A 25,155-nucleotide genomic window follows, 5' to 3' on the forward strand; every position below is an offset into this window, starting at 1 on the left:
TTTCTGACAGCTCCACTGCAGACAGCACTGTGGCTATTATAGGGAGGCTGTTGGCTGTAATTATTAAAGCCTTACAGATGACCTGCATAAATTAATGCGTTCACGCTTCTGCAGTGGCTTTGTTTGAGTCGTTTTCATGTTAAACTAACCTTATTTTACTTTATTGTGATGCTATGTTTCCTGTTACCGGAACGATGAAGGCATCACTGTCGCTGGCTATTACTTTTCATGCTCATAAGAGAATGTGAGGCATGCACCCTATGACCTGATAAGAATATCATAGGTTAGGTATAGACCAGATAAAGTCTGCAAAATACCCTGCTTTTGTTTACAGACATGTGAGAAAGTTTGAACACTCCACGCCATTCTGCAATAAACATTCATTCATTCATTATCTGTAACCGCTTATCCAGTTCAGGGTCGCGGTGGGTCCAGAGCCTACCTAGAAGGCGGGAATACACCCTGGAGGGTGCGCCAGTCCTTCACAGGGCAACACACACGCACACATATTCACTCTCACACCTATGGACACTTTGGAGTCGCCAATTCACCTACCAATGTGTGTTTTTGGACTGTGGGAGGAAACCGGAGCACCCAGAGGAAACCCACACGGGCACAGGGAGAACACATTAACTCCTCACAGACAGTCACCCGGAGCGGGAATCGAACCCACAACCTCCAAGTCCCCGGAGCTGTGTGACTGCAACACTACCTGCTGCACCACCGTGCTGCCCCCCTGCAGTAAACAATAAAATTGTCTTATTGAAAATGTACCATAATTTTGCTAAGGCCATATTATAATGTTTTCAGTATGTCCAAATCAACATTTTTGTGGCTCAAAGGAACACTATGTTGAATTTTTACCTTAATATTCCAGCTTCAAAATCACTGTGATGCTCCACTGAGCTATAATATGGAAGAAAGAGACCAAAGTCATTGCTACTCTGGGCTCAGTACTGCAGAAACTTAAGTATGTAACTTTTGGAGGTGGGCAGGAAACCACCTCCCTCCTCCCTTCTCCTTCCCCTTTATTTCAGAACAGTGCTGTAAATGTGAATGACACCAGGAGCAAAAATACAGAGAAATATACATTACACTCAGAAGCAAAAATACCAAATCTTACATAGTGTTGCTTTAAAATGTGCTGACGTCAAATATGTGCACGTTTAAAATACAAAAAGATGTAATTTGCAACAAGATCTCCACAGAAATATATGATTTATGTCATGTTTTGTAGTTATTATGAGCCCCTGTCCTCCCTGATGTGTGTACAATGAAAAATGACAGAAACAGTGCTGTAAACTGTTGTGGCAGAATATTACACAGGAGAAAATCCTGCCATTTCTTACCTTTTGGACAGCTTAGGTTTAGGAGCAGATTTTTCATGCTGGGTAGGGATCAGTAATTATACAAAAAAAGGTGTATATTTTGTAAATATTGTATCCTGGCAATGGTCTCTTTGTGTAAAATTTGACAAATTCATCTGGAGACATAGCTGTCATTTGACTCGGTGTGCCCAAAGTATTGCATTGAGCTGTCCAGATTTCCCTTCATCAAGCAACCGGTTCTGTATCCACACTCCCTCTACACATACAACCCCATGAAGAGTTGAGGGGACGGTGGGCAAATGACTTACTTCTGGCTAAAGTTGCCAAAAAAAGCAGGCGAGGTCTCGGAAATATCAATCCATTAATCCATTTTGCTCCCAACAACAGATTTGACCTCTCAGTGTTGGAGTGGGGCGTTAGGGGCTGCTGTGGGCTGATGGGGGGGTTGACAGTGGTGGGCCCGTGTCTGGATAGGGTAATTAGGGGAGCGGTGGCATGCTCGCTCTAGCGGCCGGGCTAAATCCCATTATTTGGCTCTCCTCCCGGAGAGAGGGAATTGTGTGTCAAGTAGGATGCATGCAGTAACTGCGATGAAATTACAGCTGCTGCGAGGTTGGAGGGCGAGTAATGCACTTCCATTGTGTCCTCGAGTGCATCCAAATAAGCAGGGCTAAGTGCTGGAGCTGGCTGCGGGGCGCTGGGGCCTGCCACCTGATGCAGCTACACACTTTTCTCTTTAGCTGTGTGCACAAGCTCCAATATCACTGACACAACAAGCAGAATCACAATCAATCTGGGTTGCCAGGTATACAAGAAATAAGGTGATTCTGATTCTGATGCTGTATAATTATTTCACCTAGTAGACTAAACATGTACGCACATAGGAATAAGGACATAGGATGTTGGATGGTATCTGATGGACTTCTATCACTCCAGAGAATACCATTCCACTGATCTGGAGCCCAAAGGTGCTGGCTTTATACCAGGGCTGTGCGATTATATCGTTTCAGTATCATCATCGTGATGTGCAGTAGTCACATTGCAGGATGGTCAACTTCTGTGGAAAGTGCAGGCTTTAGACACCATGAAAGATTTTGTTTAACGTTTATAAATAAACTACAAATACACAGACTGATCACTGGATTAGGAACACTCATTTTCCATTTTATCAGCTCCACTGGCCACACAGGAGCACTTTGTAGTTCTACAATTACAGACTGTAGTCCACCTGTTTCTCTGCATGCTTTCTCATCCCTATTTCACCCTGCTCTTCAGTGGTCAGGACCTCTATAGGCCCTCCACAGAGCAGGTAAGATTTTGGTGTTGCATCATTCTCAGGCGCTGATGTAGTGGTGGTGTGTCAGTATGTGTTGTGCCAGTAAAGTGGATCTGACAAAGCAGTGCTGCTAGAGGTTTTAAAGACGTCTTTGTCACTGCTTGAGCAGCACTGCTGTGTCTGATCCACTTGTACCATCACAATGAACACAGACACCCCACCACAATGTCAGTGTCACTGCAGCACTGAGAATGATCCACCACCCAAATCATACCTCTCCTGTGGGGATCCTAACCATTGAAAAGCAGGGTGAAATGGGGATAAGAATGTAGGCAGAGAAACAGGTGGACTACAGTGTGTAATGTAGACCTACAAAGTGCTCCTGTATGGTCAGTGGAACTGATAAAATAGACAATGAGTGTAGAGACAAGGTGGGTGTTCCTAATCATCCAGTGACCATTAAGTATCTATTGCAGACAAAAACCTTACTTTAATACTTACTACTTACTTAGTCTTAATTTATCCCCTAATGTGCAGCTACTTCAGAGCGTTCCATCTCATTTCTTCTTCTCTATGGAGAGTATACAAGTGTGTGTCCAAAATGGATGCTCCTTAGTAGTACTTTTTCCTTAAAATGACAGCTCAGGGACTGAGCAGAAACTGCACTTCCCCCTTGATTTCAGGACAGTGCTGTGAAAGTAAACTACACTCTGCAACTGTGGGGGGAGCATAGGAGCAAAAATACCAAACCTTACCTACTGTTCCTTTAATGTAGCTGACTTCAGTAAGGATAAGGATTGTCTTATATGTTTCTGCACACACTATATATATAAAGTGTACATACATCAAAAGTCAACTCATTTTTATTAGATACTGATGAAAACAATGTGAAAGATTCCAAAATCTATTCCAGTTGGGACATGAATACCAATGACCAGGGATCAGGATGCATTAGTGCATCACTACCAAACAAAATCCATCACGATTCCCAAGCTTCCTGCTGCAGTGATAGTGTGAATATGATGTGGATCCAGGTCTGAGGAGTCTGTGGAAAAATTAGAGCCATTTCAGTGAAAGAATAGATAGAAAAAAAGAACCTAAACCTGTCAGAAAAGGCACAAGCCAGAGTTACCACAAAGCTATTATGAATTAAATAAATCCTTGTGGAGTGTGGAGAGGCAGAATACTCTTTCTCTCTCTCTCTCTCTCTCTCACAAACACACACACACACACACATACACACAAAAACACACACACACACAAAGAGGGAATAGGAGAGAGGGAGGAGAGGAAGAAAAAGCATGAGTGAAACCAAAAGATAGATAGAGAGAAAGACAGAGTGAAAGGTAGAGAGGGTGAGAGAGAGGAGAGATAAAAAGAGAATGAAATAATGAAAGAAAGATGGAGAGAATGAAAGAGAGAGAGGAGAGAGAGAGAGAGAGAGAGAGAGAGAGGGAGAGAGAAGACAGAGAGACAGAAGTAGCAAGAGAATGAGAAAGAGAAAGAGCAAGAACAAGAGCAAGACAGAGGGAGAGAGAGAGAGAGAGAGAGAGAGAGAGAGAGAGAGAGAGAGAGAGAGAGAGAGAGAGAGAGAGAGAGATGCAAAATGATAGCTGTTGAACAAAGATCTCTTTGCTGTAGCTCTGAGGAAGTCAGTGCTCAGAGACAGCTGTAGGAACCTAGGGCCCATTCATTTGTGTTTCTTTACACTTCAAACAGAGGCCTGTCTCTTGTTAATATCTGGTCACATTCACAGGTTAAATGAGCTTAAGTGACTTATCACTTCCATAAATAATGCATATGCAGATGAACTCAACTTGTTAAAAAATAATATTAAAATGACAATAAAAAAGCATGTGCCCCCCATAACTGACAGCAAGGTTTTGTTTAAGTCTAGGTTTCAGCTTTTGGAAATAGATGTGTCTGGTTTAATATCGGAAAGAGGCTATAATTATGACAGTCTATTGTAGCTGGAAATATAACAGAGATTACTATATTTGGTGAACACGCTGCAAAGCTAGGCCCACTCTTCTTCGCTGCCAGATAAAGAGACAGTCGTCAGAAAGAAAGGTCGTCATGCTCTAGATCTAAATTTGAGGGAAGGAGGGATAAGTCAATCAAACACAGGAGTGAAAACAGAAAGTGAAAACTATGGAACACAGCCAGCTCAGTGAATAAACCATTAACCCATTCACGTTCAACTAAATTTAGCACCATTTAAATAAATAAATAATTAAATAAATTAATAGTTATGATAATAATTATAAAAGATGTGGGAATTGTTCTGCTTGGTTTAAATTAATAACATTTTGGCAAGTAATACCTCGGATGAACATGAAACAGTACTCAAATTTAAAAGGAAAATGAGTTTTTTTTTCTTGATTAAAGACAACATTCACAATTGTAATGAAAAACACTTTTAATAAAATGCAGAATATGCTTCCTCACCATTTGCTACAGCTCTCCAGTCTGTTTGCATGCTCCAAATCAGTCAAAATGATTTATGAAACCCTGGTGTCAGCAAATGAGTGAAAGAAAAAAAACAAAGTGTCTTGATTCTGAATGCTAGGCTTTCTCTCTCCCTGCACATGGCAGAGATATCTGGAAATATCTAAACAATGGAGAGGCCTCCAAACATTGAAAAGCATGAATTTAGATGATGATATTGCTCTAGTCCTGCTCCATAGGTGAGTGATTGAATTATTTTCCATGTCTCAAAACTCGGAAGGTGGTTAACTGTATTAACGAAAGTGCTATGAAACTAAACGACTCAAATTTCTGTGGTAATTCAAACAGTGAATAAAGACTTGCAAACAAGTTAAACATCTGCCACATAGATGTAGCCATGTGGAGCTTCTGAACGTAAACAAAACAGAGAGAATTGCATTTTTCCTGAAGTGTAGTTGTTCCCTTTAATTCCCAAATCAAATATTAATTTTGTTGCTGTCCAAAGAAAAGTGTGTTACTTCAAAGTGGTAACTTTATAAAAGAAGTTAAAATAAATAACTCTTTCAATGGAAATCAGTGTAGAAAGATTCCAAGTAATTTTGGAGCATTCCTATTGGTCCATTCATCATGACATTTTCACAGAATATGAAGGACAGCTGTATTCAAATAATGTAGTAAAATCAACAAAAACAGACATACATGTTTTTCTTTGGACAGTGACAATATTAATATTAATTAAAAATGTTTAATTTATATATAAATTAAAATATAAATTGTAAGAAGTAGTTATTCTCTCACACAGCTCCTGTTGGTTCAGGTCCTGTTCAGGGTGACTGTCTGTGAGGAGTTTGGTGCATTCTCCTCTGGGTGCTCCGGTTTCCTCCCACGGTCCATAAACACACATTGGTAGGTGAATAGATGACTCAAATGTGTCTGTAGGTGTGAGTGTGTGAGTGAATGTGTGAGTGTGTATTGCCCTGCAAAGGACTGGTGCCCCCTTCAGGGTGTGTTCCTGCCCCCTTCCGGGTAGGCTCCGGACTCACCGTGACCCTGAACTGAATAAGCGGTTACAGACAATGAATGAATGAATTTATATATAATACTTTATTTAATGGGACATGCTATTACTTTATTAATGCTTTATTAATTTAGGGACTTGGGCTCCTACCAACCCAGAATATGTGAAATATAAGAACCCTGTCAGACTGTTGTCTGAAAACATGGGGTAAAACAAGTCATCCTAGTGTAGAATAAGATCCTATGTAGATATTCCATAGAGTGCAGGAACTTCAGAGCTATCCCATCTCTTCACCTGACTCTCTACAGTGATGATTCAGGAACCATGTTCGTGTGAATCTGCAACAATGAAGTGGAGCAAAACACAAAATAAGTGCTGGGAAATAAGTGTACTGTATTCCTGCTCCTTGTGCATCACTGCTGGTGTTTTGGAGTAAACAGAAACTCATTTTCATTTAAAGAAACAAGTGGCAAAACAGGGTTGTTCTGAACAGGGCTGTTAAGATGGAGGCAAAACATTATTGTGTTGTTTGATCCTTGTGGTATATTGACAAAGCCATGTCACAGATATGTATGGAAATTGTATATAATATGTCCTCTTTACCTTACAAAATGTGTAGCAGCTAATGTAACAACAAGGAAAACAATAGAAAGGGGGAAAAACAGCAACAACAAACAAGCAAACAAACATTCATTCATTCATTCATTCATTCATTATCTGTAACCGCTTATCCAATTCAGTGTCGCGGTGGGTCCAGAGCCTACCTGGAATCACCCTGGAATCACCCAGTCCTTCACAGGGCAACACAGACACACACACACATTCACTCACACACTCACACCTACGGACACTTTTTGAGTCACCAATCCACCTACCAACGTGTGTTTTTGGACTGTGGGAGGAAACCGGAGCACCCGGAGGAAACCCACGCGGACATGGGGAGAACACACCAACTCCTCACAGACAGTCACCCGGAGCGGGAATCAAACCCACAACCTCCAGGCTAAAATGCTACCCTATAAATTAAAATGACAGGAACGTTAAAAAAAGCAGAACTTTTTATATAAAGGCATATTGTAATTTAAGCAAACTGGATAAAATATATATAGTAAATTTGTGTTCCTAATATTCTCTGGAGTGCTGTTCCTGACTTGAAGTGTAAGAAAGTGATCTTCCACCAAATGAATGAATGAGCTGAAATTGAGCCTAGATTCTAGATGTTGTTAAAATAAATAAATATTATTAAACTGAGTTTAAATTGATAAAACAAATATTATTAATTCATTCATTCATTCTTTGTCTGTAAACCTTATCCAGTTCAGGGTCACGGTGGGTTCGGAGCCTACCCAGAATCATTAGACGCAAGGCAGGAACACAATGTGAAGGGGGTGCCAGTCTTTCACGGGGCAACACACACTCACACACTCATGCCTATGGACACTTTTGTGTCACCAATCCACCTAGCAATGTGTGTTTTTGAACTGTGGGAGGAAACAGGAGCACCCGGAGGAAACCCACACAGACACAGGGAGAACACATCAAACTCCTCACAGACAGTCACCCGGAGCGGGACTCGAACCCACAACCTCCAGGTCCCTAGAGCTGTATGACTGTGACACTACCTGCTGTGCCACCATGCCGCCCATAAATATTATTACATTGCTTAAAATATTGTATCATATAAGATAAAACTCTCAATTGTAATAATATGAATTATTTCTCCAAATGTGTGTTCAGGTTATCTCTATTTTTCTGTTATTTTTACATTAGTAAGCTAACATATGTCACAAATAAATTACAATCTCAGCTTATTAAACATACTATTATTGAGTGTAAGCTAGTTAATGAATACAAAGTAGGTCAAATTGATCAAGTTATTAATGTTTTAAGAGAGTGGAGAGAGCATCTGCAGAACCAGGGCCTCCTCTTTCAGTGCTGTATTTTTCATCCATGAGCAAGCAGAGATGAATATCTGGATACATAATTTCCCTCATCCACCTTCTTTAAGACCTTGTCTTACTGTGCTGAAATGTATCCTATTTCATATTAATCCCCTTTGGTGTTGCACTGTGAGAGAAGAACTCATATCTCTGCTCCCCCCGCCACATGAAATTAAGGCGCCCAGTGGCTTAGAGGTGGGTGCTAATAGCCGGAAAGCACCGAAAGCCTGCTACAATGGAAAAAAAAAATCCTGATCAGGAAAATATAACCCCCAAAAAATGACTTAATGCCTGACCTTGGAACACATTACCCAAACACTGCCAGTTAAGCTGTGTAAACATCAGCTTACGATGGACAAATCACACACATTGACATTCTCAAACTTCAGGCTGATACTTTAGTACATTATTATTATGCCCTTATAATGCCCTTGTAAACCATTTGTTTGTAATTAGCTGCTTATTACTAAATAATTACATAGTAACTACAAGTTCTTGAACATTTCTCATAAGCAGCTATTTGTATATTGTGCATGGAAAACGTTTACACTGCATTTTAGGGCTTATTTAACTTTACTAAGCCAGCGGTAATGATGCTTTTATTCAGTCTTACTGAGACAGAAAAAGCATGGATTTGAAACTTGTAGGTTAATTCATCTGATTTATATATTAATAATACACACACACACTGGGAAAATGGAAAAAAAGCAGCCAACAAAGCTCAAGGCTTAATAAATGCATAACATTGCTCTGCTAAATGCTTATATTACTGTAGTTGATAGTTAATAAGACAGTTTTGTTTAATAACATAGTAATAAGCAGCCAGTCAATTACAAACTACTGGCTAACTGAAGAGTAAATCACAGCCTTTGAACTGGTTTGGAAACTACTTGATCTAATTGTGACAATAAATTCATCAAAAATAATTTACAGGTTTGTTAAGGCTTAGTAATTTAATTGTAAAGGCATTATAAAGTGCCTATAATCGATATTCTAAATGTAGTGATCTAAACAATAATGTTTACTCATGTTTAACCTATGGTTTATCTCATATACCATTTCTTTTACTTAAACCAAAATTGTTGTCGTTTATTTGGGCACATGATCTGTGTAATTTATTCAGCATCACACCTCATGGTTATGAAAATAGCTCATCCCATTTACATGAATTTAAGTCTGTAATTATGCTTTGCTGTAATCTGGCTCCATGGGTCTAATCCTAAATCCACTGAAACTGATAAAGTAGGCCCATCTACTGTGTGTAAATGCAAAGAAACACAATCACAGGGCCTGGGTTTTATGCACATGTGGACTTAGCCTACTTTCACACCACTAAAGCACATCAAACTAAGACAAGGCCAAGCTCAGAATGGCCTCTTCTTGAAAGTGGAACGCTGTGGAAAAAAAAAACATAAAAAAAATAATAAAAAATACATTCCCAGCTGTAACTTTGTTGTGTGTGACAAGGTAAATTCTGCTGTTTGTATGGGGAGCTTGTTGAGTCCCTGATGATAATTATTTGATCCTGTTTAGTTCATTATGCACCTTATGGGACCAGCTCTGTGACTTGTGGATAAATGCTATATGAAAGCGTTGTGATGTGAGGAATGCACCTGCACTTTTATCCCCGCTCCCCAAACAGATCAATTAGTAAAGCTAAACAGTAAATAATTCATAGCTTTGCTTTGTGGCCTGGTTTCATCACAATCGGAGAGGACCAGAAAAAACAAAAAGTAACAGTTCATTAGTGCTTGATTGAGTGGAGCTTTAACTCACGCTGATGTTCAGTGAGCTTCGGAGAGGAAGCCAGAGCTGCGAATTATCCCAAATGTCCATTACATGATGTGACCTGACCCTGGTGACGTCCAGGCCTCAGACGACCCTCCAAATACCGGCTTGGTTAAGTAGCATTGTATGTACTCTGGAAAGATGCACGTTTCACCCTAGAGGTTGCTTTATTATGTTGTTATAAGGAGCCAATGAACTTCTAAATAATGTCTTTTTTAAGGTTTAATCAAGGATTCACCGACACCATAACTGGTGTTTAATAGCATAGTAATAAGCAGCTAATTACCAATTAATGGCTTGTTCAGGCAAAATAAATGCAGCTTCCAATACAAAGTCCCCTGAAGTGTGATACAAAGGCCTCTGAAGTCATTTTAAACAACACATGGCACAGGAGGGGGGCGCCCCAGATTGGTTTTTGTTGATTATTCTGAGTAAAACGTTAAGTGAATGTCCCCTACTGAGAACACGGTTCTGTACTGTAACTGAAAACCATACCTAACTCATCATTTTTTTATATTTCTACCTCAGTGGACCAATAGGAATAGTTCAAAAATGGCTTTACAGAAGGAATCTGCATCTACTCATGTTAGTACATTCATTTACAATTTCCAGCTGAATTGACAATAATGAAAAAAGTCCACTGCAAAAGTTATGACACCATTTACATTACCCTTATGTTCAAAATAATTAACTGGATTGAGGGATTCTAACAAAAAAATATAAAAAACTTTCACTTAATCAAACAATTCAACTATTTTCAACTATTTCTTATTTCTGAGAAATTGCGCAGCAGGTAGTGTCACAGTCACACAGCTCCAGGGACCTGGAGGTTGTGGGTTCGACTCCCGCTCTGAGTGACTGTCTGTGAGGAGTTGGTGTGTTCTCCCCGTGTCTGCGTGGGTTTCCTCCGGGTGCTCTGGTTCCCAAAAACACACGTTGGTAGGTGGATTGGCGACTCAAACGTGTCTGTAGGTGTGAGTGTGTGAGTGAATGTGTGTGTGTCTGTGTTGCCCTGTGAAAAACTGGCGCCCCCTCCAGGGTGTGTTCCTGCCTTGCGCCCAATGATTCCAAAAATATTATGAGTTTATGCAGCATGGCATCTGTAGTCACAGATGGTGGGTGGTCTGGGGTTCACTGCTTTTAAGTGAATGTGGACAGGTTCATGTGTTTATTTCAGTGCGAGGGGCAGTCGCGCAACATAGCTCCAGAGTTCTGGGGTTGTGGGTTTGAGTCCGACATCAGAGTTTGGTGTGTTCCCCCACAGTGCAGAAACACACGTTGTTAAGTGGACTGGCCGTGAGTGTGTGGTGCTCTGTGATGGACTGGTGCCTTGGTTACAGACAATTTAAAATACAGAGTGAATTTATTGTTAAATTAGTTAATAGTACTTAATAGGATTGAGTACCAGACATTTTTTTTTGTTGTATTAAGCATTAAATGAAGTGGTAGAGGGCGGCACGGTGGCGCAGCAGGTAGTGTCGCAGTCACACAGCTCCAGGAACCTGGAGGTTGTGGGTTCGATTCCCGCTCCGGGTGACTGTCTGTGAGGAGTTGGTGTGTTCTCCCCGTGTCCGCGTGGGTTTCCTCCGGGTGCTCCGGTTTCCTCCCACAGTCCAAAAACACACGTTGCAGGTGGATTGGTGACTCAAAAAAGTGTCCGTAGGTGTGAGTGTGTGAGTGAATGTGTGTGTGTCTGTGTTGCCCTGTGAAGGACTGGCGTCCCCTCCAGGGTGTATTCCCGCCTTGCGCCCGATGATTCCAGGTAGGCTCTGGACCCCCCGTGACCCTAAATTGGATAAGTGGTTACAGATAATGGATGGATGGATGGAGGGATGAAGTGGTAGACACTTCTGATACTTGAGTTTATGAACTTAAACATTTTATGGCAACAGATTGCCTTAATTTTCTGCTAATTTATTCAGGTTTACAATGTTGTGGCTACTTTCTACAACTGACATCTTTCCAATAAAATGAAAATCAACTGGTTTGTTTTTTCCAGTTTTAAATCTTTTGACAGAGGAGTCATGGCACATACATGTTCATGCTGCTCAGAGCTTTCTGTACTATTGTGTCTCCTATCACTGTGTAGCAGACTCAAACTTTGTTGTTTATGGTTGGATGCACCTTTATTTCCGAGTGTGTGGGAGAGCATTTCCAGTGGGTTGTATGTAGAGGTAAAAGGTTATGCCTTTATAGTTTAATCAGAACAATGGTAAACACAATCTTAACGCTAACTCCTGTTTTGTTGTTTAAAATGGCACTTGCTGATACCAACAAAATGCCGTTCAGGTTTGTTAGGCCATGACAGAGAGGTGGCAGCCACCCAGCCCAATGTTTAAAGGGGTTAAACAGATTAAAATTTGCATTAAAAAATGCCATATTTCAATGATGTCCCTCAAACTTTTCTACTGGAACATCACCAAGCATGTCATTGGCCCAGGGGGTGCCAAAACTTTTGCTCCCGGCAGCTCTGTGCGTAGGTGGAAATATGTTCTCCTTGACACAGACTTCTACAAACCTTATTTACTAAAAATATTCACATCTAGCTTGAATCTTTAACAAGCCGTGCCGAGGGACGGGGACATGTCCTGGAGGAGCCGGAGAGCATCCCTTATTTTGTCAGGGAGACAGGCAGGTACATAAACTTTTCCCCCTTTTTCCTTCTTCTTCTTCTTCTTCTTCTTCTTCTTCTTCTTCTTTTTCTTCTTCTTCTTCTTTTCACATTTTTTCCAGAATAAAAATCAAAATTCAGGGGGTCCACTCAGGGGCTGCAGATTGCTTGGCTGTTCTGAGTTGGGCAATTTGAATAAATTATTCGGAGGAGAAGAAGAGAAAGGTAGAGAGAGAGAGAGAGAGAGAGAGAGAGAGAGAGAGAGAGAGAGAGATGGAGGGAAAAAATGGCTCGGCGGTTCATTTTGTGCGAAATGATATTTTCGCTGGAAAGGTTAATTTTGAAGGGAGTCTGAATGGCTGGGAACGCTGCAGCCGAGGGAGCTGGCTGCTGGAGGAGGCGGCAGTTATTAAAAGCGATTGCGTTTCCTCCCAGATCTCTCCAGAGAGCGGAATCAGTGGAGATGTTAAACCTTGCTTGACACCCCAGTTGGATAATTGTGGGTGTGGGAGCTAATCAGCGGAAGATGTCTCCTCAATTTAAATCTTGTCAGTTAGTCGAGATTAGGCCCTCCTGCATCGGGCACCATTAGCTTTGTTGCATGTCAATGCGGGCGCCAGGCTGCTGGCGAGGGTCCGGCAGCGAGGGGGAATAGGTGCGCTGGCTGGTTAAGGCAGATGTATTCACCTTTATAAAACTGCAATTTTTCAGGGAAAAGCATATAGACTAGTGGGGGGAGGGGGTCCCAGTGTGAAACTATTCAGTGTTCAAAAGGGCATTTGTTCCCACTGACCTCAACACAGCCCTCAGAGACAAAGAACAAAAAGAAACACATGACCAGTGATGGAGATCAGTGATCAAAACCATGCCAGCTTCCAGTATCACAGCTCTACAGCACTAGAAATTCTGATATATAAACCTCATTAAAATACATATATAAGCTGTTATATGATGTCATACACTCTCAGACAGAAAGGTACAGTGGAGGTCCACGAAATCCAGAGGACTTAGAATCCAGTAGTGTTTGGGTACATTACATTCTCTTCTTCAGAAGGAGAGATGAATATCTGTAATCTTTCATTACGAAACTGTGTAAAATTAAATAACACAATATATGTCCTGGAGATGAAACGGGGCGTAAGAAATCAATATAATTTCTAAGATCTACAATTATATAAAAATAAGCTACAATTATGTTCCCTAATTAAAGGTACTGAACATGTATCCTTGAGGGTACCACCACAGAGACGGTGTATGATACATTATAATGGATGGGATATCTGTTCTAATACAGCTTACATGCATTAAACTTTATAAATAGTACATGGCTTCATAATGTCAGGTGTCATAATGCATTCTGCTATTGTTTTGTGTTTTGTAAGGTTTACATTTAAGGAAATAAAATAGGAATCTTAGAGGTCCACTTTTTAAGTTCCAGAAAGGTCAAATTAATGAGACAAACAGCTCAAAGTACAAAACAAGGTTGATGTACATATGATATATCCAGCAACAATCTAGAATTAAGTACAAGCAGCATCAGCAGAAAATCTATGGAAAAAAAACCCTCTACAAATACATGTAAATGATTTCCAATAAATTCACTGACCCATTGCTGTATTTTGCAGATGTAAACACATCTACAATTTAATCCTGCAACACATTGAAAAAACAAAAAGGCATGTTGCATTATTCTGCATCACTCTCACATTTTAATTACAGTTTAATCATTTAAGAACTGAGGATACCTTTTGTTGCAGTTTTGCAAGTGCAATGGTCGTGCATTCTTGTGCGAATTAAGAGTTTATTTGCTCAACAGTCCATGGTCACTTGGACTTGTGATCATATAGTAGACAGATCTGGACTGCAGACAGCCCCATCATGTGCTTCATGTGCCTATGAAGCTGTGTTGTTGTAGCCCCTGCAGAATGAGACCTGATATTGTCTGGCAGAAACAACCATGGACTTCCCAGGAAAAGACATTTCCTTGATGTCAGCATATGTCTCTAAAATCCTACACCTCTGCATCAGTGGTTCATCCATTCATTGTGCACTGATGCACACCAAAATCATGACACATGACAGGTCATGCACTTCCCTGTTTTCACAAAATTAGCTTGTGATAAACCTACTTTTCTTTTTCTTTTTGTGATCTTTTTGTGATTAAGAAATGTTCTTTTTCTAACAAAACCTGATGAGCCATGACCCTAATGACATGGCCTAATTTATTAATTATTTTTTACCTTTTCTATTCACCTTCATATAGTAGAATATTTTATACATGTATCAGTCTTATTCAGCCTCAACCTCTTTTGTGCGTGTTGCAGGCGTTGAATTATATGCTTATGTTTATGTTTAGAAATACCATCAGGTTGGTCAGGGACAACATATTTTATTTGTGCTTTTGGTTAATTACACCTTCAAGAAAATGAGCAAGTCATAGATTTTTATTTCATAATATAATAGTGATAATGAAGAAAACTACTTTTCAACAAGTAGGGTTTGTCCAAAAAAACGTAGAATTTAGTGAGAAAAAATGAAGGTTTCATTAAAGATTGAACAAATCATCTTTGTATTGTTCTCAGGGAGAATGAACACATTTGTCCATTCATCCTGAAATGGGTGACTTTTCTTTCTACGGAGCTATTTTGAAGATGCCCTTTTAATTTGTACATGTAATATTAACCCACTTTCATCAAACTGCTAAGCAGCTTTTGACAAGTGCAAGTCAGCATAATAACTGTGTGCTGGGTGGTGATGTCATTGCTGGACAGCTAAATACAAAATGAATTTTGCAATGCGTACATTATTTTCCCTCCTCTATTTTTTTGATTATTTTTTTTAAATTTAATTTATTATCACTGGTGACACTATCTAGCGTCACTAATTTACAATGTTTGCATTATCTGTCTTTATAAAGCCATAGACAGTTGTTTTAATAGGTGTCATGCATTTAATGATAGAAACTTTTACTTGCTTAAAATATATCAGGAAATACCAGACATTATTAGGAACTTGTTAAATATTATGTATTCATAGGTGTTAGCAAAATTTCTAGTGACCAAAAAGAAGCATAGATCAGCACAGAGTCACTGTCACACAGCGCCAGGGTCCTGGGGGTGTGGGTTCGAGCCCCACCTCGGTTCATTGCCTTTGAAGAATTCTGGGTGTGTTCTCCCTGTGTCTGCTTGGGTTTCCTCTGGGTGCTCCGGTTTCTGACCAAGTCCAAAAACACATGGGTTGGATGCAGACAATTGTCCATATGTGTGAGTGTGTGGTGTCCACCCAGTCCATGGTGTGCTCATTTCTTGCACCAAATGATTCCGGGCAGACTCAACCCACCGCAAATCTGAACAGGATGAAGCATTAATAGATTATGAAGGAATGAATGGATGAATGGATGAAAAACAAGCTGAGCTTTCAGCACTAGTGTTGTTGAAATATTGATATATGAAATAATTCTTTACATTTCAATAATTGTAGACCCAAAGTATGCTGCAAATCATCGGATCATTTCTATTTCCAGTAAAGTTTTTTTTTTTACTTTTTGTGTTATTACAGCATTATTATAATGTTATTATTATTACATTTTTTGGGTTTTTGTTTTTGTTTTGTTTTTTTCCCCAGCTGTATGATTCTCATTAGGATCAGCTCTGCGCTATAGTAGAAAACCAGCCATCCTCTGTGGCCTCGAACTGAATTTTCATCCCCTTCAAAAAGCAGCCCATTATTATTTTCAGTTTCAAACACTTCCAGGGCTTTTCTTCATACAAACGGCCGGCGGACATTAAAATTTCACTGGTGTCCAGAGGTTAAAAATGCCCATATGTACTTCCTCTGTGGTGGTGTTAAATTATTGTTCTCAGATGAAAGGGATGTGGAGATCCATACGTTGACGGCCTAAATGGCTAATAACCAGTGACAGCGCGATCTCATTAATAAGAAGAGGGTATAAATTTAGAGGCGTTTGAAAGGGGACTAATTCAGGAATGTGCAGTGAGTTTTATAGCCCCTGTCTGGCTGGCCCAGGCCCAAGCCCAGGCCTGAGCGCCCCCCCCTCCTGGTAAATATTTGTAACAGATTTCTGCCAGAGGACAAAAGCCCCTTTGAGCAAGAAGTGCTATAACCTGGTGGTGAACGTTGGGTCAGGCCAAATAAACAACACAGCACTGCCAAGTCCACCCAGCCCCTGATTCCTCAACTCCTCCACTCTCCACCACTCAGCAGCACTCCACAACCCTCTCCACCGCTCTCCACTGCTGCATACCAGCCCTCTCCCCATCACTCCACACTGAGTGCTGACAGATGTTTCAGACGGGTCTTTCTCTCCCCGCACCCCCCGCTCCTCTCTCTCTCTCTCTCTCTCTCCATCTTGCTCGTCCCTTCTGTTTCAGCACCTTCTCAGCATCTGGAGCTTTGGTCTGGATAAGACTCATCTTACGTATAACTTTATGGGGAAGATTTCCTGTTGACCGACCCCTTGGGTTAAAGCTTTCACTAAAGCAATGGTATGTACACAACCCAGGTCCAAAAACATTCAGACCTGAGGATGTCTCCCATTACTAAATGTACATTGTTTTTCATAATTACTTTTGTTTAGACCAGTAAGTCTATCTGAGATTACTTACTGAGATTATGGTTAAGCTACATCTCTACATTACCTCACAGCTCCAAAGCAACAACCAAAAAACAGATTTCAGACAACAAACATGTCTCACTGACTACATATAGGCCATTCTGCCATACTATTGAGGGTCATAGAGCACCATTAAATAACATGAGTCCTTGTAGATTTAAAAGATATTAAAATATATAGTTAACATGGGACACCCATAACTTGATGACCATTCAATGCCTGGTAGACCACCAGACTATATATATATTGGGTGAAGTGTGCCATAGCTGGACACAGGAATCCTTATACCTGCTCGGACACACACATGCTGGTTCTGCTATACTTGTGAGGACCTCCATTTAAATAAATACTGCAGCTAATTAACACTGACCCTAACGCTGACCTTAACCCCAGACTCATTTCATTCTTTTAGTTTTTCATAATACTATACCTGTTTAGGTTGGTTAAATAAATAAATAAATAAATAAATAAACATTAGAATTTATGAGGACTACCAAAATGTGAGATATTACTATCTTTGTGAGGTGGTCTGGTCCTCACAAATATTTAAAAACACGCCCACACCTAGTTGCATATGCATGCACACACACCCACCCACACCCACCCACACACACACACACACACACACACACTCACAGACACTCGCACAGGGCTTAGCAGCACTGACGGCACCCAATGGCTCTGAATCCTTCTTTCCCTTTGCCTCTCCCATCGAGCTCCATGCTAATACCTAATGATTAAACCTCGATAATAATGAAGTACTGAGAAGGGGGTGGGCCACAGGATCCTCCCAGACACTGAGCACCATCAGAGCAAAAAAGAAAACGGAAAGAGATGGACGAGGGCTTGAGAGAGAGAGAGGAGAGAGAGAAAGAGAGAGAGAGAGAGGAAAAAATATATAAAGAGAAAGACAGAAAGTGAGTGAAACAGAGAGAGAGAGAGAGAGAGAGAGAGAGAGAGAGAGAGAGAGAGAGTTTAGCTTTAGATTAGCTGCATCACAGGCGTTGTCTCCGCTGTGAGGTTGTGAGGTGGAGCTGTGTGAAGGCCGGTGGCTCTGAGAGCTGTGTGTAAACACCTTGCTGACGGCTGCGGAGCTAGAGCTCACACTAAATACTTGCTGTGTGAGGAGCAGCAGCTGAATATCGATCCATAACACAGTGCCTTAATGCCCACAGCAAGCCCCCCGCTCATCAGCCAATGGCTGGAGCAGCTCTATTACACTCACTGAGAGCCTTTTACCCCACATCCAGCTCAAACAACAACACCAGTCCACACATGGGAGGAGAAAAAAACATATGTGTTAATAACACATTACTGTACAAGTAGAGATTGCTGTACTATTCAGCATCAATACCATATAACATTGTAATGATATAGAAAATATTAAAAGTAATATAGCAATACCAACAAAACACACACACACACACACACACACACACACACACACACACACACATATTCTTCATTATCTTCATTATTATTGTTGTTATTATTATACATATATCATTATGCACCTTCAGAGGACAGTATTCCTGTTTATTTGTTTTTAGCATTTTGAGGAAAATATGACATGACATGGAGAAATATTGAGACATTCCTTTGGCAAATTATGAAAATGATTTGCATTTAAATTTGGTCCCTTTAGAAGAGTATGCTCACATAATTTCACACAGAAAAATAACAAAACGTGCCATCAGACTTTTGTCTACAACTGTATGCACACCCAGCGGCCTCGCAATAATGAAACAAGCCCCTTTCTGAAAGCTGAACTGCATCAATAATGCAGCATAATGATGTAAGAATCCAGTTTTGTTTAAAGTGAGGGGCTGATGAATTTTGTTTTAAGAATTAGGCTAGACAACTTTAAATACACCTCTGTTCTACTGGTTTGAACTGAAATATTTATGAAGGGTTCACTGTACAGCTCTGGTTTCGTCCCATGGTCCAAAAAACACACGTTGATAAGTGGACTGGCGTTTCAAAAGTGTTCATCGGTGTAAGTGTGTGAGTGAATGTGTGAGCATGTGTCACCCTCCGAAGGACTGGCACCCCCTCCAGGGTGTGTTCCTGCCTTGCACCCAGTGATTCCATGTAGGCTCCAGACCCATCGTAACCCTGAACTGGATAAGAGGTTACAGATAATGAATGACTGAATGAATGTTTACCATACAAGTTGAGAGTCTTGGCACGATCACCATCAAATTAGCTAAATGCTAATTTTGATTAGCCTGTATTCTGATTGGCAAATTAGAATTCAACACCATTATAAAATGCAAAATATATGTTGCATGACAACCCAAAAACCCCTAATCAAATTTCAGATACAATCAAAATTTAAATTTGCCTTAACTTTATCATAGAAAACAGGTTTAAAACTAACACGAGACTGGAAACTCCATAGAGGTGCTGGCGATACTGAGATTGTGGCATGAATATACTTTTATCATTTTGTTATTATTAGAGAAACAAAACCATCAAATACATTTATGAAATGAGTGATTCAGACCATATTTTCCTGGCAACAATAGCATCATTTCATGTTGAATGCATTGTTTACTAATATCATGACTAATTAAAATATACTATATATGGACAGTTTATTTATTTGATCATACTTAATGCTATTGCTGTTTCATAAACTGGCTGAGGTTGTACGTTACAGTGATTTTACCCCAGGGTAAGATAAGCTTTGTAGCGTGACTAAGAACACCACTTACTTGTGATGAAAAAAATCACACTTATACACGGTCTCTCATTGCATGCTGCTTTATTCCGTGAGTCTGATCTGCTTCTGGACGCTGCAAATGAGAAACACATTACAACGTCCTGATTATTCTACTATGGCATGTGTTACAAATATTTGGTGTAAACAGTTCATTTTGAAAATTCAAAACCTGTTTGATTTAATTCATTACTGAGAATTATATTTACATTTAATTTAATTCTAATTAAACATTTAAAACATATATTTACATATAAAGTGTAGGAAATTCTGAATTTTTTTTTATGAAAAATGTGGTAATGTTGTGACTAAAGTTTGTAAATATGTCTGTAATTGTCTTTTTAAATTTAAGATACATGCTCTGTTTATTTGAAATGCTTCATGTTTTTATGGTATAGTTTGCAATTATTATTGTATATTTTATATTTTTAGTGTTTTATTTATTTATACATGCACCATAGTAAATCCCCAGTGTCACTAAACCCAGTTTTGATATGTGTTATTGTGAATTTACAGAACTTGCCTATCACCCCTTAGCTGTGGTAAAATCACAGTAATGCACAGCCTCTCATGGCTTACTGCCTTATTCAGTGAGCGTGCGCTGCTTATAGATGCAGTAAATTAGCCAGTTAGACATCACAATGCTTGTATCATTAAATGATGGCACATGCCATGATGTGGTTTTATTTTGAGGGTGGAGGGGGTGGTGGTTAATAGCATTAATTATTGATAAAGCTGGCAATTGATTGGTTAACCGGATAATGTAATTGAAAAATGAAAATCATCAGAGTTGAGCGAGTGCCTGGAGTACTGAATGAACATGGGGAGGAGTGTGTGTGTGTGTGTGTGTGTGTGTGTGTGTGTGTGTGTGTGTGTGTTTAGTTCTTAGGGGATCACCCTACATAGAATTTCATCATTACCACCACACTATAAAAGTGGAGTGGTGATTAAAAAGACTTGATTGATTTAGCTCTCATTGGAATTAGCTGTGTCCCTGTTCTGTCTGAGAGCAGTAAAAATGTGTGCGTGTGTGTGTGTGTGTGTGTGTGAGTGTGCGTCTATGCCTGTGTATGGATGCATGGTGATGTGGGCGAGCGAGGCAGTGTGTATTTGAGTGAGAGAGTCTTCGTGACTGTGCGTCAGTGTTGTCAAAAGGTGGCCCCACTCCCTCAGTTTTCATTCCTCCCTCGTCCTTCTCCTACACACTCGGCTGCTCCGAGACACTGCTTACCCCCCACACACACACATGCACACACCCACACACACACACACACTCTCTCACTGCACCTATTGATTTTACTATCTGCCGCAATGAGTGATCATCCGCTCCCAATTCCTCCACTCACATATGAGTTCAATATCCATAATGATACTGAGGGGATATTTCATTAGTAGGAATTGGGAAGAGTGGGAATAAATGGGATGAAAAACACATGGAGAAGTGGGATCGTATCTGTAGCTTATAAATGGAGTGCTACCTCTGAAACCTATTTGTAAATTCTTTACAGTTATTTCACAGATACTGTATTTGGAATTAAACAGCATTAATATACAAATGCAAGAAAGCATGTGCATATAATAATAATAATAATAATAATAATAATAATACGCTATTTTCATGTTTGAAAATATATTTAGAAACCCTGAATAGTGGCAGTTGCAATTGTCTATTGTCCATAATGTCTGTGCACATAGATGTATATACTGTTCAAAGGGAGTATTTTATGATCCATACGGTGATCATATTGAGGGTAATAAATGTTCCATTGTTCCATGCATACACCTCTTTTTCCAGTCGGACATTGTCAAAAGCATTAGTTTATTATTTTACTACAACAACCTAATTAATTTCACACTTAAAGTTTTATTCGGAGTGGATACAAAATATTTCGCTTTCTCAAGAAAGGAGAGAATAAAAAAGAAACAAGTGGAAAAAAAAAACACAGTTTCCAACACTGAAATCTTTACAAGAAAAGCTATAAGAAAAAAAAAAAAGGACCTCCACACAAGCCCCTATCAGTCATTCTCATGTCTCAGAGAAGCAAGCTCCACTCTTTGCTCAGAGCTGAGAAAGATCCACAGGTGTTTCCACCCACCCTTCCACTGCGAGAGGACAACTAAACACCATGGGTCTGAAAGGATGAAGATTTGTCAAGGATACGGAGCCTGGAAATACACAACAAAGAGGAAAAGCAGCACAGGACAATGGCCACAAACAAAGCAGAAAACAGAACTAACTCTTAAGACTGAACTGTGGAAATATGGAAGTTGTGTCCCTGCAGATTTTTAAAAGCATTTTTTCATAATTTTCTACAAAGTGGATGCTTTCTGTTTACAATATTTTATATTTTATTTTAAAATGAAGACCTTTTGTGTAGTGGATGGCGGATAGAAATCCAAAATGAAGGCTTGATACGTGAAGTGTATCCATATGCTGATCTGGACATACAGTGAAGATGAATGTGTAAGATCCTTTTATAATATAACATATTTCAACAATAATATTGCTTATTTACTCGTTCACATACTGATATATGCTGTAATTAAATGTCTGGTTTCTAAGATAGCGATCCTGAAATATTTGAGAATTCTTTCCTCTACGAAGCAGTGTGGTGGGGGATGAAAACCTGAGTCCCCCGAATGGTGTGTGTGTGTGTGTGTGTGTGTTAATGGTGCCCCCTCAGCCTTGCTCTGGGTGTTAATTCGGCAGGGCTGTTAAGAGAGGTGTAGATTAGCAGATAAAGGTGCGGTGTGCAGGGGTCAGTGTGATATGGACTCTGTCGAACCAGGGCTTGTCAGATGCCTGCATGGATTAAGCCAGAGCCTTCCTCTCTCTCCCACTCTCTCTCTCCCACTCTCTCTCCCTCTCTTCCCTCCTGTTGTCAAGAGGTCAAAGGTTAACCATCCAGCCCCGCTCACCGAGCCCTCAATCAGAAAAGCCAGCGATCTGCATACACACACACACACACACACACACACACACACAGAGAGAGAGAGAGAGGCTTCATTTGGCTGAAGCTGAAAGGGGAGCAGCACACATGTGGAGTCTGCCATAGGGGATTAAAATGAAATAAAAGATCCACACATACATCGAGTGCAAAAATTTCGGCACACTTAGTCAAATAAAAAGGTTCTTGGTGATTTTACACTTGAATATATATGGATACATTTCCTGTGCACGTGTGTAAATTTAACACGTATTCTGTGTATCTGATGAATGTACTATATAGTGGGAAAAAAATATAAAACTTAAAATACAAATATTATAAAATGTTGTGTTGTAATTTTATATATAAATAATAAAAAGCACTAAAAATAACTACAAAATGTCCATCAAAAAAAAAAAACAGCTGTCATTTACACTGTGTAGGATGCTTCCACTTTTTCCTCAATAAAAAAAAAAAACATAATAATAATAATAAAAATAAAATGAATCGAACATGTCCTGACCAGGAATACCCAAACTTTTGCACACACCTCTACAAGCACTGCCTTCAGGGCCCCTTTTGTTTTCCTTTTCTTCTCCGTTTAACGTTGGACCTCTCAGTCAAGAGAGACCAGCGCGGGGCTGAGGACAGACCACTCTTTTCAGGAAGGCGTCCTAATGACAAGGAAGAGCAAGAAAAAGAAGAAGAAGAGGAACAAAAAAAAGAGGAGGGGGGTGGGGGGCGGCGGCTGTGAAAAGAAGGAAAAAATGAAAAGGGGGAAAAAAATGAAAAATGTGGAAAGATGAAACTCTGCAAATTTGACTTATAACAAGCAAAATTACACCCTGCTGTCATTTAAATTATGGCTGCCCTCTATAAAGGTGTCTTTTTAGGTGCATTAATTGAATTCGGCACTATTTTCCAATAATAATCTGTAAAGTTCATCCGTCCATCCCTGGGCTCGGATCCCCCGCCGAGCTCGCGAGGAGGACGTATCTATTTCAGTGGCTTAATTTATTTTCATGATTCGCTGATAATGACTGCCATGCAGGCTGTACATCAGAATTAACCTTCATTTTCACTGAGGTATATTACGGTGACAGTTGCCGACACATTTCACCTACACAAAGGGCATTCTCTCTCTCTCTCTCTCTCTCTCTCTGCTCCTTTATAATCATCCTCAGCACACCGAGATTGTTTGATAGCCGATTAATTTTCACAGGAAATCAAGTGGCCAGCTCTCCCAAATGTGCCTCACTTCTGACTTTTCTGGCAATTAGATGTTTTATTTAATCCTATTTTTCCTTGAATATTTTTTAATTCCTTACCCCCCCAACCCCCATACCTTAATCCCATTCCCCTTCTCCAGACACACTCTTGTCTCTCCCACCAGCCACATTTATTTCCAAGTGATGCCAACGTAACAAAAGTGCTGTAAATTAATCAGGGGACATCTAGTGAGGTTTGGGTGGTGGAGGGGTGTTGGTTAAGGACGGTGGAGTGATGGAGACGGGGGGAGGGCCAGGGTGATGGTTGGGGGCGGGGGATGGGGGGGGGTGGTTTGCTTTCTAATTTCTATGCAAACCATAAAGTGTCAAGATATGAATTTCCGCCATTTGCCATGGACTCAGTCAAAAGATTTCATTAGGGAGCTGACGTCACAGCGCGGATCGTTCCCGTCCTATTTTCTCCCTCATGAGCTCTTTGTTCTTCCAGCCTTTGTAGGATCTCGCACGCTACCAAAAAAAAAAAAAAAAAGGCCCTATGCAAATGACAATAATAGATTTCGCTAAGCACTGAAGCAGTGGCATGATAGCCTATTTAGGTTGAGGAGGGGGGGAGGGGGGGGGCACCAAAGTAACATTCAATTTATGGTATTAACCCCGGTACATGCGAGAGGTTGCCAAAAAAGTGATTAAGAAATTACAGAATTGGTCCACACTGCTTGAAGTCCCCCCGTTTTTATTTCCACCCCCCTACTTTCTCTCTCTCTTTCTCTCTCTCTCTCTCTCTTTATCTGCCTCTGTCTCTTGCTCTCCCACTCTCACAATGACATGGCATACATAATAAAGAAGGGCTGGTAATTAGAATGTTCTGGAGAGTGGCTAGGCTTTCAGGACTGACACAGAGAGCAGAGAGAGTGAACGGGAGTAAGAGAGAGTAAGAGAAAGAGAGAGAGAGAGAGACAGAGAGAGAGAGAGAGAGAGAGAGAGAGAGATGCCTTCATGGCCACTGAGGTCTTACAGGTTACAACCACAGCTAAATATAGGCTACTGGAGACAAGGCCAGTGGCACTGACTGATGTCAGGTCTAAATATGAGGGAGGGCGGGGGTGGGGGTGTAGCGTTTTTAAAATAATTCCAGTTTTGCAAGATCTGGTTTTTACATTGTATTCAGTTCAGTTCCACAGAGTAATACTTATATTGTCATATTAACATAAATTATCATACACATGTATAGTATT

This window comes from Hoplias malabaricus, chromosome 4 (genome assembly GCF_029633855.1).
Source record: "Hoplias malabaricus isolate fHopMal1 chromosome 4, fHopMal1.hap1, whole genome shotgun sequence".
Lineage (NCBI taxonomy): Eukaryota > Metazoa > Chordata > Actinopteri > Characiformes > Erythrinidae > Hoplias > Hoplias malabaricus.